The sequence below is a fragment of the Delphinus delphis genome, chromosome 16 (assembly GCF_949987515.2).
Source record: "Delphinus delphis chromosome 16, mDelDel1.2, whole genome shotgun sequence".
Classification (NCBI taxonomy): domain Eukaryota; kingdom Metazoa; phylum Chordata; class Mammalia; order Artiodactyla; family Delphinidae; genus Delphinus; species Delphinus delphis.
Window position 1 is genome coordinate 33,708,287 of NC_082698.1, and position 15,521 is coordinate 33,723,807.

The 15,521-nt window shown below is 38.5% G+C and overlaps 1 protein-coding gene across 4 annotated transcripts in view; it reads right to left on the minus strand.

Annotated features, from left to right (window-relative positions):
- EXOC6 (exocyst complex component 6) overlaps nt 1-15,521 on the minus strand; it is a 318,511-nt gene that overhangs the window by 166,233 nt on the left and 136,757 nt on the right. The window lies entirely within an intron of this gene.

Genomic DNA, 15,521 nt, shown 5'->3' on the forward strand with positions numbered 1-15,521 from the left:
CTCCTGACCAAGGAGATGTCTCTTCCTGTTGACTTTTGTGCTACTTGGTAAAAAGCTAAAGATGAGGAATGGAAACACCTAATACACAGAAATTTAATTTCTCCTCTAGGATAACAAATTGAATTGCTAAATAAATTTTAATTCAAAAACCTTAAACAATTAAGCAGATTAATGAATGCAGACATAGACTGCTTCCCTAGAAGAATTTAGAAAATTCAACAAAAATATCAAATTGTCTACAGCAGATCTAATGTGCAGTTTGCCTAATAGCTTAAGAGATGATCTATATATGCTACCAAAGTCCTTTACAGGAGTATTAATCTATAATTAAGGAGAAATTCTCTTAAGATTGACTTCTCAGCAAAACAACCAAAAACAACAACAACAAAAACCACCATTCACCATGGAAAAGAGAAAATTATTTGAGTTTTACACTTATAATCTGTGCACTTTATGCTAAAAAATACAGTTCAAAATATAAATATAACATTAGTATTTATATACCCAAAACTTTAGCAAAAAACTTTCATAAAACAGAAACTATAAGAGATGTGAGAAGAGACAGTAACTAATAAAATGGGACAGTAACACACCTCTCTCAATTCAAGAAAGATCAGATGAAAAACAATATGAGACCTTAGAAGATATAACCAACTTATTTAATAAGGAGTCTGTGTGTAAAACTGAGAACCCAAATAAAAAATATGCTTTCTTTTCAAGAGTACATGAAACACTCATGAAAACTAACCATATATTAAGCCACAAATAAAAACCTCAGTGAATTCCAAAGAATAGAATTAGTACAAACAGATTTATCTAACTGTAGTGTAATAAAACTAAAGATTAAAAGCATATTTTTAAAAATAAAAAAATTACACATCTAGAAAAATTTTTAAGACATAACTATTTAGAAAACTGTTGGATCAAAGGAAAATACAAAAATAAAACAGCAGAATTTCTTTAAGATAGCAATAAGGAGGGCTTCCCTGGTGGCGCAGTGGTTGAGAGTCCGCCTGCCGATGCAGGGGACACGGGTTCATGCCCCGGTCCAGGAAGAACCCACATGCCGCGGAGCGGCTGGGCCCATGAGCCATGGCCCCTGAGCCTGCATGTCCGGAGCCTGTGCTCCGCAACGGGAGAGGCCACAACAGTGAGAGGCCCGCGTACAGCAAAAAAAAAAATAGCAATAAGGAAAACATCAGAATATGAGAGATACAGCTAGATCAGTCATCAGAGAAAAATTAATAGCATTAAATAATTACCTCAATAAAATAAAGCAAATGCAAAATACAAAAAGCTATAAAAAATAAATCAAAAGAAACAGAAGAAATAAATTGTTAAATATAAAAGCAGAAAGGAGTAAGTTAGAAAACAGAAATTACTAGAATGAATAAATTCCAAGACAGATATTTTTAAAAAAATCAACAAAACAGACCAACCACCAGCAAACCTAATCAAGGAAAAAGTGAGTGAAATCACAAATATCTACATTAGAACTGACAAGGGGGATAAAATAAGCCATCAAAATTGAAGAAATTTTAGCATAAGACTACATTTGCACAACCCTACTGAAATAAATTTGAAGAAATGGATAATTTTTCAAAAGAATAAAACTTACTGACCCTGTATAGACAGAAAGTGTAACACAGACCAACTGTCACAGAAGAAATAAAGAAAGGAATCAAGACTCTCCTACAAGAAAAAAAGAAAGAAAAAGAAAGGCACCAGGCCCAGCTGATCTCATCGTTAATTCTAACAAAACTTTAAAGATTAGATAATAATCAATGCTAATTATATTATTCCAAAGAAAACTTCCAATTTTATTTAATGAAATAAGCACAACATTGATTCAAAGACCTGAGAAAGACTGCACCGAAGAAGAAAACTACAGACCATCTCATTTATGAGTATCAATGCAAAAAAATTTTGAAAAGCATATGCACAAACAGAATCCAATGGCACACTAAAAGAGCAATTCATCATGACACAAATGGGATTTATTCTATGAAGACAGGACTATTTCAAAATAGGAAATACATTAATAAATTCAATCATATTAATGGAGCAAAAGGAAAACAAATCATATGACCATCTCCATAGACACAGGAAAGACAAAATTCAGCAGTGTTTCATGTTAAAAACACTAAATAAAATGGGTATTTTTCCTCAGCATAATAAAATATAAATACCTCGGCTCAAAAGCCAGAGTTCTCCTTAATGAGGAAACACTAAAGCCTTCCCTGCTAAAGTCAAGATAAAGATAAAGATGCCCACTATCTCTACTGTGTTGCAATTATTAGGCTATGAAGTTTGACTACATAGCAATCTAAGGTTTAAGACCTGGAATGGAAGAAGTAAGATTATTTCTATATACAAATTATATAATTACATTCCTAGAAAACCCAGAAGGAATCAATGGGGGAAAAATTACTACAAACAGTAAGAAAATTTAATAAAGTTAAGAGGTTAAAAATTAACATACAAAGATTACCAGCATTCACATATATAAACAAAAATGAGAATGTAAGAAAAGACCCAACTAAAATAACTACACGTAACCTTAAAGAATTCTAAAATTTATTTGTGCAAAACTTCTAACTCTCCTGAAAGACATAACATGTTCATAGATATGAAGACTAAACATCAGCAAGATGTCTGTTCTCACTATTTAATTTATAAATTTAACTCATTCTCAATAAAATACTTTGAGGACTTTTCTAGAATGAGACAAGTTTATTAAGTTCATTTGGAAGAATAAACAAGGAAGAGTCACTAGGAAACCCCTGAAAAAGATGAGCAATAAGGTGAGGGAAGCCCTACCAGATATTATAACAATAGAGTCTCTATAATTGTATGATGGTATATAGCACATGAACAGACATGTAGACAATGAACAGGATAAAAACCAGAGATAGACCCACCACATAAGAAAATGCAGTAAATGATAATGGCAGCATCTCAAATCAATGTGAAAAAGATATACTTTTTAATAAGAAGTGTTAAGATAGCTGGCTTGCCATATAAAAAAAGATAAAATCAGGGAATTCCCTGGTGATCCAGTGGTTATGACTCCGTGCTTCCACTGCAGGGGCAGGGGGCCAGCCAAAAAAAAAAAAAAAGATAAAATCACATCATACCCCAGGCAAATTCAAGAGGATCAGAAATGTGAATGTAAAAAATAAAACCATACAAGTACCAAAAGAAAACATGAGTCGATTTCCCTATAACCTAGTAGCATGGAACACTTTCCTATAATTCAAAAATCAAGCAAAAAGGCCAAAGATTGATGAATTTCCTTTTCTTTTTTTTTTTTTGTCCATGCTGCACGGCTTGTGGGACCTTAGTTCCCCGACGAGGGATCAAACTTGGGCCCTTGGCAGTGACAGCGTGGAGTCCTAATCACTGGACTGCCAGGGAATTCCCTGAATTTTATTTTCATAAAAACTTCTGCATGGCAAAAAAGGGATAAGCATAGTAAAAGACAAAATGAAAAAAAAATGTTTCCAACTAATGGCAAGAAAAATTGTGAAAGATTTTGAAATGGACAAAAACAATTACTGAATGTCCCATCTAGCGCACCCTTCTATATTATCTGTGGCTTTCACTGTCTTGGGCTATTTTACATTTCTGTAAATTGCTGAAAGCTGATAGTAATGCAAGTTACTCTTGCCCATAGAAATGCAAAACACTTTTACCAGTGGAATGCAACTGATTATTGCCCTGCAGATACTGACCAGTAATTTGTCTACTGACAAATCTATTTCAGCATTCCCAAATGCCTATATCATTTTTTTTGCCATTGCCTTTAAAACAATTGTAACATCTTACTGGTTCTCTCATTAATTATTAAGTTAAATAAAATTCCCTGACACGGGGCTTCCCTGGTGGTGCAGTGGTTGAGAGTCCGCCTGCCGATGCAGGGGACATGGGTTCGTGCCCCGGTCCGGGAAGATCCCACATGCCGCGTTGCGGCTGGGCCCGTGAGCCATAGCCGCTGAGCCATAGCCGCTGAGCCTGCGCGTCCGGAGCTTGTGCTCCGCAACGGGAGAGGCCACAACAGTGAGAGGCCCAAGTACAGCAAAAAAAAAAAAAAAAAAAAAATTCCCTGGCACGCATTAATTTTTACTTAATGATAGCTGTGACTATCTCACTCAGTCATCACAGCTCTGTTTTTAGGGGTTTTTTTTTGGGGGGGGGCGGTTCTTGGTTGGGTTTTTTTTTCCGCCATTCCGATCAGTTTGTGGGATCTTAGTTCCCTGACCAGGGATTGAACATCCCCCACCCCGCCCTTGGCAGTAAAAGCACGGAGTCCTAACCGCTGGACGGCCGGGGATTCCCTAATTTTATATCTGTATAATTTTATCATTTTTGAAAATTATCTTTTAATAGTTTTGGAGGTTTCACCAGGATGCCCAGTGGATTCACCCAGCAGAACCAGGAAACTGCATTACCAGAGAACTGCACCTCATGGGCTGCTTTAGCTTTTCAAGGGCTTCTAGGAGGAAAACTCAAGTGGCAACATACATTTAACTTTGCTGACTCTCTGTTTCTGTAAATTTTGTTTTGTTTCTTTTCCCTCTCTACAGACTGTATATTTTCATCTGGTTTCCAGTTACTACATGGCCAATAAGTTATTACCCCTAAGTGGTAGCAATGACTGAGAATTTGGTTTCATAGTTTGACATTTATTTGGTGATCCCTATACAAGGATGACAAATCTCTTGGGTACAAGATGAAAGACACTCTGGTTTGTCTATTTTGAGCTCAAATTTTTTAAGAATTTCGTTTTCAGTTCTTTGATAACTAGACCAGGGAGGTTTTCTCTCTACAACTCATGTCTCTTGACCTGGGGGTGAAATTATAGAATCAGAGCTATAAAGCTCCGTATCTGTAATTCAGAAAGGTTTTTACCTCTCATTGTGTGTGATAAATCAAACAATTTATCTCCAGAGGTTATTCAGTATTTAGATTTTAAAGTCTCTTAAGTTAAAGGAACTCTGTTTTGACTGGCTTATTGATAAAAACAAAACAACAACAAAAAAAAACAAGGACTTACACAAATGGAATATTTGTAAAATTCCCAGAAAACAAAAGAAATTGAATTTCTAACACTTTAAATGTGCTAGACTTCTTTAAAGATTTCTTCCTACATGAATTAACTTAGAAACATTTAAAAAATCTAAGTTCAGGGCTTCCCTGGGGGCGCAGTGGTTGAGAGTCCGCCTGCTGATGCAGGGGACACGGGTTCGGGCCCCGGTCTGGGAGGATCCCACATGCCGCGGAGCAGCTAGGCCTGTGAGCCATGGCCGCTGAGCCTGAGCGTCCGGAGCCTGTGCTCCGCAACGGGAGGGGCCACAACAGTGAGAGGCCCGCGTACCGCAAAAAAAAAAAAAAAAAAAAAAAAAAAAATCTAAGTTCACATAATTCACATACAGTTGACCCTTGAACAACTCAAGAGTTAGGGGCACCCAACCTCCACACTGTTGAAAATCCACATATCACTTTATAGTTAGTCCTCCATAACCAAGGTTCCTCTGTATCGGCATTCTGCATCCGCCGATTCAACCAACCTCGGACCCTGTAGTACTGTTGTATTTACTACTGAAAAAAAATCTGTGTATAACTGCGCAGTTCAAACCCCTGTTGTTCAAGAGTTAACTGTACAACTTCAGCAAACAAGCCTAGTTGGATCATTTTGGTTTATAAAAATAGCTATTTATTTTTTATGATTAATCATTTTATTCCACTTGGGTTTGTTTTTCCCTGAACGCACACAGGTTTACTAATCAAACAAGCTAACATTACCCTACAAAAATATTCAAGATGATTAAAAATGTAAATTTGTGCTCAACTAAGCAGAATCATTACTCTGACAAACTTTTTATTTCAACACATATTAAAGATTAATTTCTAAGATCTTTAGGTAACTTAAAACCTTAATATTAAGTTAATTAAGAGACAATCACTGGATAGCAGTTAATTTTTAAGTATAATGGAATCCTAGCAGACTGATTACTAAGCATAATTAAGTTTATATACTTTTGCTTCTTATTTTTATATGCTATTGAAAAGCTATCGTTTCCGGATGCGTCCATGAAAGTGTTCGTTTTTGCCACTTTAAGGTATAAAAGTGACGTTTGTATCTGTAAGAAGTTGTATTCAGAGATTTGCTCTTATTCAGACAATTCTCAATGTTCCACTTCCGTGTTTCAATGTGAAATATAAATTAGTTACTTTGGTTAAAAGAACCATTAGCAGTAGTTAAGATACTAGGAACAGTGACAGAGAAATACAACTGTGTATGTACTTCTGTTCTATCAAGGAAAAAGAGCAGCTTTCTCCTACAGCAGTAGTTTTCAAATTTGGGGGTCTCTTATCTCTATTTTTTTTTTTTTTTTTTTGCGGTACGCGGACCTCTCACTGCTGTGGCCTCTCCCATTGCGGAGCACAGGCTCCGGACGCGCAGGCTCAGCGGCCATGGCTCACGGGCCTAGCCGCTCCGCAGCATGTGGGATCTTCCCGGACTGGGCCACGAACCCGTGTCCCCTGCATCGGCAGGCGGACTCTCAACCACTGCGCCACCAGGGAAGCCCTTGGGGGTCTCTTTTACATAACTCTCAAAACTTACTGAGAAATCGAAAAAGCTTTTGTTTATGTGGATTCTAACTATTGATATTTACCGCATTAAAAACTAAAACTGAGATTTTGTGTGTGTGTGTATGGGGGGTGCTGCATAGCGCGGCTTGCAGGAGCTTAGTACCCGGAGCAGGGATGGAACCCAGGCCCCAGCAGTGGAAGCGCCAAGTCCTAACGACTGGATTGCCAGGGAATTCCCAAAACTGAGAATTTTTTTTTTAAATTGACTGATTCATTTGAAAGTAGCAATGATGAATGCACTGCATTTTAATGTAAATAACCTCTGAGCATTATTTGAAAATAGTTTTGACCTCACAGATCCCAAAAAAAAAGGACAAGTGCTCTAAAGCAAACTGTTTAAGAACACGGAAGAGCACAATGAAGGACAAAACATGGAAAATGAATTTTATTTGCCTTCATTTACAATATAAGACTGAAAATACACTATGATATATGTTTAAAATTCAGCAACATTTGTTCAGTTTTGTTGGGCTTGCTTCCTTGGTTTACTGGTTAATGACCTGCCTAAAATATGAAAGGTTACTCTTTACCTTCTATGTAATCTGCCTAGATGACTGTTTTGCCAAAATAATGTCTGTACTTCATGTGGACTTTATTATATTCTTGATTATTCAATAAAAAACAGAAAAGGTTTCCTCTCACTTATGAAAGAACTAAGTTTCTTTACAATCAAGTTATCTATGTTTATTTTTCAAATGCTTTACTTTCACTTTAATTAACCAAGTTTTGCTTCTCAGGCAAACTCTGACAACTGTTTTGACTTTGCCTTTCCAAATTTGGATCCTAACTATAGAAAAAATAAAATAAAACTTTCAAGATATCTTTCACACCAAAACTGTCTTGGGGATTTCCCAGAAGAACCCAGAAAGAGCACAGTTATTTATTTTCATCTTATAGAAAGACTATAAATAATGAGGTTTGTTTGATATATTACTATAGTAAATGTTGCACGGGAAGAGCTGTCAAATTAGAGAGATGCTCACCCTTCCTAGGTTAAATGTGTAAGTAAAAAATGTTATAATACAAACATTTTTGAAATTGTACTCTTCATGGGAAGCCCATGAATGTCAATTTCTGGGACAAAAATTGCTAGCTATAACTATGTTTTCACTAATCAAAACTTTTAAGTAGTAATGTATTGTACCTGACAGAAAATTTTACTCTTCTCCATTCTAATATTAGTTACAGGAATAAATTAACCATAGCCATTAAGCCTCTGTCATCTACAGATAGTCTTTGTTTCACTCTTACGCTTGCCCGAAAGCTCTGCTATAAGCTGTAAGTCTGAGTTTATGGCTTCAACAATGGACAGTTTCAGAGCCCTGCGGCACTTCAAACTATTGACACTTCACAAAATAGTCTCTTTTTAAAGTTAAACATAGAATAGCCATATGACTCAGCAATTCCACTCTTAGATATATACCTAAAAAAACTGAAAATAGACATTCAAACAAAAGCTTATATGTGAATGTTCATAGCAGCACATTCACAACAACCAAAAGGTAGAAACAACCCAAATGTTCACCAACTGATGGATGAATAAAACGTGGAATATCCACACAGTGGAATATTATTCAGCCATAAAAAAGAACGAAGTACTGATACATTGCTACAATATAAATGAATCTCAAAACATTATGCTGGGCTTCCCTGGTGGCGCAGTGGTTGAGAGTCTGCCTGCCGATGCAGGGGACACGGGTTCGTGCCCCAGTCCAGGAAGATCCCACATGCGGCAGAGCGGCTGGGCCCGTGAGCCATGGCTGCTGAGCCTGCGCGTCCGGAGCCTGTGCTCCACGCCGGGAGAGGCCACAACAGTGAGAGGCCCGTGTACCGCAAAAAGAAAAAAACATTATGCTGAAATGAAAAAAGACACAAAAAGTCATATACTGTATGCTTCTATCAATATTTTAATGAAAAATCAAAAAAAGATAAATCCATAGAGACAGAAAACAGAGTAGTAGTTGCCAGCAGCTGGGAGAAGAGGGGGAATGGAGAGTAGCTACTTAACGAGTACAGGGTTTCCTTTTGTAATGATGAAAATGTTTTGCAGCTAGATAGAGGTAATGGTTATACAACATTGTGAATGTACTAAATGTCACTGAATTGTACCTTTAAAATGGCATATTTTATGTTTTGTGAATTCTACTTCTATTTAAATGAAAAACAAGATGAAGCTTCCCAGAATTCATGAACCTACTTCCTAGTGAAACAACCATAACCAATGAAAATTACTTAAAAACAAAAAACACCATTTCAAATCTCTGAAAATTGTCCCAAGAGCATACAGCAAATGAAGAGACATTTATTCAAGAAAATGTACTAAGAACAGTAAGAGCTTATGGCCCCTGAACCACAACTAACACTCTTCCTCCAGCTTAGCATGATAGAAGCTCCATCCTGGCTGGGTGTGGCTAAGTAGTCAGGGCTTCCTCTCCCCCAGGTTTCAGTTAAGGGTCAGAAAAAGGGCAGGTATACAGCATTTCTCATCCTCCCTCCCCCACAGTTCTATGTTACAGAAGCTAAATTCCAGGTGAGTGTGGCTGAAAGGTTGGGGGCCTCCTTCTTCCACCCAGCCCTCCTTCCTCCACCCAGCCCCATGAAGGATGTCATAGGACAGAGGCTTTCCCAAAGATGGAGTAGCCAGGAATACTGGGATCCCAACTGCCCCACCTCAGCTTGAGACAGGCTGGGACCTGGGACCTGGGACCCTTTGCTGCAGTGTCTGAACCTGCGCAAGTGTCTCCTCCAGCAACAAAATACAAAGAAACTATAAAGGACTAAAAATAATTGCCTGCATGTGCAGATGGGGCAAATTATGGACAAGAAGACACAGAAAGACCAAAAAAAAACCCCAACTGCCACTTCTGAAGAGCCAGGAGCAAAAATAGGGTGTCAAGAGCAAAAGCAGGGTACTGTGCATGCCCCCTGCACTCAACACCACCAAAGGGGTGGGCAAACCACCTAAGCCACCCCTCCAGCCTGACCCCTGGACACACCCCTACCTTCACCCCATTTAAGGAACCAGCTGGCCCCCACCTTGAGGAGCGAGCAAAGGAAATTGTTACTTGTTTTCGCTCCCCCCCTGCTGTAGCAGGGGCCCCAATAAAGCCTCGCCTGAATTTCTTGTCTGGTCTCTTATCAATTTCTACTGATTAAGGAAGGCCAAGAACCCTGGTCTGTAACAAGCTCATAGGACAGAGGCTGTACACTTTAAGGGGCAGGCCAAGAAGAACAGAGATTACTGCCCCACACAGAGTCCTACTCCTCTGCCCCATCCAGAGTGCTGCTCTTTAAGAATAGTGTCACTTGAAACAGGCCATTGTTCCTGCCCCAAGCTCTGGTGCAGTGGCGCAGAGATTATCCCCACTGGAAGAAGCAGGAGAAAATTGCAAAGTTCTCCCCCAAAAAGCTGACTTTATTTAGAACAGAATGTAAGGAAGTCCAAACATTATGGTACTCTTGAAAACAATGGAGATTTTGGTAGTAAGCAATTGAGAGGAGGCTGGTACCTCCATGTGATCAACAAGTTAAATCATAGGTCAGCCAGTTTACCAAAAAGAACCAGAGAAAGAAAATGTGAAGAGCCCTCCTATGATCAGAACAAACCACAGAGATTGGCCTGAAAAACTAACCCTGCACTCAAACACGTATTTGTACATCATGTTCACAGCAGCATTCACAACAGCCAAAAGATGGAAGCAATCTGAGCGTCCATCAACAAATAATGGATAAACAGAAAGTAGTATATACGTACAATAGTATATTATCCAGCCTCAAAAAGGAAGGCAATTCTGACACATGCTACAACATGGATAAACCTTGATGACATAATGTTAAGTGAGATAAGCCAGTCACAAAAGAACAACTATATGATTCCACTTATATGAGGTCTCTAAAGTAATCATATTCATAGAAACAAAGTATGATAGTAGTTACCGGGGGCTGCTGGGACAATGGGGAGTTACCATTTAATGAGTACAGTTTCAGTTTGGAAAGATGAAAAAGTCTGGAGATGGATGGTGGTTATGGCTGCAGAGCAATGTTAATGTACTTAATGAAACGAACTGCACATTTAAAATGGTAAACTTTATGTTACATGTATTTTATCACAATTCTCTAAGTAATATTTAAAAATCAAGATTGGGAAGATTAGGGGACTTAATCCACTAGAAAAATCATTAAGCCAGGAATAAATATAAAGTAGAGAAATAAATGAAAAAGTCTATCATTTATTCCTTCAAACTTACTAAGCGTGATCTAGTTGGATGTGTTCTAGCTGCTGGGGTGTGTAGTAGATCCCCATTACCTGGTAGTGCATTCTCCTCCCAGCTACTAAGGACCCAGAGCTGCACCCTTCTCTGGAGACCAGCGAGTAGGACGCACTCTGCCCAGTAATGCCTGGGAAGGTATGCACCCCCCCCAGCAGTCACACACTCTGGGGGGTAGCCTATAGCCAATGAGAGGTTGTTGGAGGTGGGAGTAAAAGTTCAGCCCCATGGCCTCAAAGTGGAACAACTCTGTGATATCATTCTTTTATTTTTTTTATTTTTGGCTGCACTGGGTCTTCATTGCTGCACACGGGCTTTCTCTAGTTGCGGCGAGCGGGGGCTACTCTTTGTTGCAGTGCACAGGCTTCTCATTGTGGTGGTTTCTCTTGTTGCAGAGCATGGACTCTAGGGGCACAGGCTCAGTAGTTGTGGCACACGGGCTTAGTTGCTCCGCAGCATGTGGGATCTTCCCAGACCAGGGATTGAACCTGTGTCCCCTGCATTGGCAGGCGGGAATCTCAACCACTGTGCCACCAGAGAAGTCCCTGTGATAACACTCTTAACTCCAGAGCTCCTCCTGGAATCAGGCTGAGGCTAGACTTAAGATGAACCCACAGTTTTAGATCTCCTCTACCCTATCCTATTTCCCTCACTCCTACAGGTTTTATCTGAAAGTACTGCCTCAACAAATTACTTGCATAAGGGGGGAAAAAAAACTACCACTGCAAAGGGGACCAGATTTAATTGGATTAGACTGTGAAACAACTTATGCCCCTGAATACTGTTGAAAACAATAAAGCAACCAGCCAGCAATTACTGGACTCTAACATCTCAGTGTGATATCAAGATAAGCAGGCAGGGACTTCCCTGGTGGTCCAGTGGTTAAGGCTCCATGCTGTCAATGCAGAGGGCATGGGTTCGATCCCTGGTCAGGGAACTAAGATCCCACATGCCATGGGGCGTGGCCAAAAGATTTAAAAAAACAAAAGATAAGCAGACAGCTTAACAGAGAGATCAGGGAAAGACATAAAGAGAATTCTGCTAAAACCACTGTCATTCCAGAGTGACTGTGTACATGCCAAGATTGTGCCCTCTGAGGAGCCACAGCAGAGGCTTCACACTGTGAGGGAAATACACTTGACTGAAATAGTCCAGCCTAGCCACTAAACAAACAAACACAAACAAAAACAAGCTCCAGGGACTTCCCTGGTGGTCCAGTGGCTAAGACTCAGTGCTCCCAATACAGGGGGCCCAGGTTCAATCCCTGGTCAGGGAACTAGATCCCACATGCATGCTGCAAGTAAGAAGTCTGCATGCCACAACAAAGATCCCGCATGCCACAGCTAAGACCTGGCACAGCCAAAATAAATAAATAAATTAATTAAATAAATATTAGGGAAAAAAAAAAAAGCCCCAGAAGGTAGTTGGGGGGGTGGGGGTGGGAATCAGTATCAAGAGTTGATAAAATATACTGTCTAAACATTTTAGTTTTCAACCACAACAACGAATTACGAGATAGGCAAAGAAATAGGAGACTATGACCCACACACAGGAAAAGAAACAGGCCCTGTGAGAGGGCTTAGATGGTGGAGTTAACAAAGACTTCAAAGTACTAGGTTCATAGTACTAAAAACAAAACATGCTTAAAGAAGTGAAAGAAGGTATGATGACAATGTCTAAAAAAATAAGAGACTACTGACAAAGAAAGAGAAATCATAAAAAAGAACCAAGTTAAAATCCTGTAGTTGAAAAGTCAACAACAGAAAAGAAACACTCATTAGAAGATCTCAACAGTAGACATAAATTAGCAGAAGAAAGACTACTTAAACATAGACTAATACAGAATATGTAATCCAAACAGAGAGAAAAAAGAATGAAGAAAATGCGGAGCTTCAGAGAAACGTGAACAGCGTTAAGCACACCAACATACACATGATGGGAGTACCCAAGTAAGGAAGAAAATGGAGCAAAAAGAGTATCTGAAGAAATAAGGGCTGAAATTTCCCAAATTTGATGAAAAACATTAAACTAAACATCTAAGATGATCGACAAACTACAAGAAGGATAAATACAAAGAACTCCATACCCAGACACATCACAGTAAAAATAACGAAAGACAAAGGAAAAATCTTGAAAATAAGGGGGAAAAAACCACATATAAGGGAATCCCACTGAGATTAACAGCTGACTTATCATCAGAAGAAATGGAGGCCAAAAGGCAGTGGGATAATATATTCAAAGTGTTAAAAGAAAAAACTGTCAACTAAGAATCTTATAATCAACAAAACTATCTTTCAAATAATGAAGGCGAAATAAAGACACTTGCAGATAAACAAAGACTGAGGGAATTAGTTACCAGCAGACCAGCCTTACAAGAAATACTAAGAGAAGTTCTTCATAATTAAAAGAGTGAACCCAGATGGCAATATGAACACATGCACACACACACACACAAGAACACCAGCAAAGGTAACTATGTAATTCTAAAAGACAGTATAAATGCATCTTTCTTCTCTTAACTAATTTAAAAAGCAATTGCATAGGACAATATGTACATAACTGTATTGACAACATATAGAAACATATTTGAAAATAACAGCACAAATTAAGTATGTGGGAACAAAGCTGTAATGGAATAAGAAAATGACACAACTAAAAACTCAGCAACAAATAAAGAGAATTAGAAATAGTAAATAAGGCTAATGTAACAAACTCTATAAATATACTTGCTCTCTCTCAGCTTCTTTGAAAAATAAAAAGTTATATATAGCAACAAATGTAACACCATATTGTTGTGTTTGTAACATATATAGATGTAAGATATTATAATAATAGCACAAAAAAGGGAAAGAGGAAACAGAGTTATAAGTAATGTTTCGGTACTTCACTGGAATTAATTTAGAATTAATCTGAAGCTGATTCTGAGAGCAACCACGAAGAAATAAATTTCTTTTAGACACTGGAAAAAAATCACTAAAGTAATTAAAATGTTACACTAGAAAATATTCACTTAACAAAAAATAGTAAAAATAAAAAAGTCTGGGGGGACAGAGGAGCAAAAAGAAATGAGACAGAAAACAAAAACTAAAATGACAGCTATAAATCCAACTATATAAATATTAACATTCAATATGAATGGATTAAACAGTCCAGTCAAAAGTCAGAGATTATCAAACTGGATAAAAAACAGATACATCACACTTTAGATTCAAGGATAAAAATAGTTTGGGGCTTCCCTGGTGGTGCAGTGGTTGAGGGTCCGCTTGCCGATGCAGGGGACACGGGTTCGTGCCCCGGTCCAGGAGGATCCCACGTGCCGCGGAGCAGCTGGGCCCGTGGGCCATGGCCGCTGGGCCTGCGCATCCGGAGCCTGTGCTCCGCAGCAGGAGAGGCCACAACAGTGAGAGGCCCACGTACCACAAAAAAAAAAAAAAAGGGTTGAAAGTAAAAGGATAGAAAAAGAGTCAATCAATCAAGCATATGTAACAAGTATACACATTTATACACCTAACAACAGAGCCCAAAACACAAAGCAAAAACTATCCAATACCCAATAATGGATAGAACTAAGCATTATATCAAAAAGGAAGTAGAAGACTTTGAACAACTATTATCTAATGAGATCTAACAGACATCTATAGAATCTTCCACCCAACATCAGGATACATGTTCTTCTCAATTGCACATGGAACATTCTCCAGGAGAGACCACATGTGAGGCCATAAAACAAGCCTCAATGAATTAAAAGGACTGAAGTCATACAAAGTATGATCTCTGACCAAATGCAATGAAATTAGAAATTAACCATGGAAGGCCGTTTGAGAAATTCACAAATACATAGAAATTAAACAACACACGTCTAAATAACCAATGACTCAAAGAAGAAATCACAAAGGAATTTTTTTTTTTTTTTTTTTTTTTTTTTGTAGTACGCGGGCCTCTCACTGTTGTGGCCTCTCCCGTTGTGGAGCACAGGCTCCAGACGCGCAGGCTCAGCGGCCATGGCTCATGGGCCCAGCCGCTCCACGGCACGTGGGATCTTCCCAGACCAGGGCACGAACCCATGTCCCCTGCATCGGCAGGTGGACTCTCAACCACTGCGCCACCAGGGAAGCCCCCACAAAGGAAATTTTAAAAATACTTTGAGATGAATGAAAATGAAAAAACACAATACCAAAACTTACGGGATGATGCTAAAGCAGTGCTTAGAGGATTATTTATAGCTGCAAAAACCTATATTTAAAAATAAGAAAGATCTCAAATCAATAGCCTACTCTTCCATCCCAAAACACTAATAAAAAGGAGAGCAAATTAACCTAAAACAAGCAAAGAAAAGAAATAAAGATTAGCTACAAAGGAAATAGATGATAGAAAAACAATAGAGAAATATCAATGAAGCGAAAAGATGGTTCTTTGAAAAGATCAATAAAATTGACATTTAGCTAAATTGACCAAGAAAAAAACTCAAATTACTAAAAGTCAAGAATAAAAGAAGTCAGTATTACCAATCATACAGGAATAAACAAGGTTACAAAGGAATGCTATGAACAATTTTATACCAACAACCTGGTAACCTAGAAGAAATGGACAAATTTC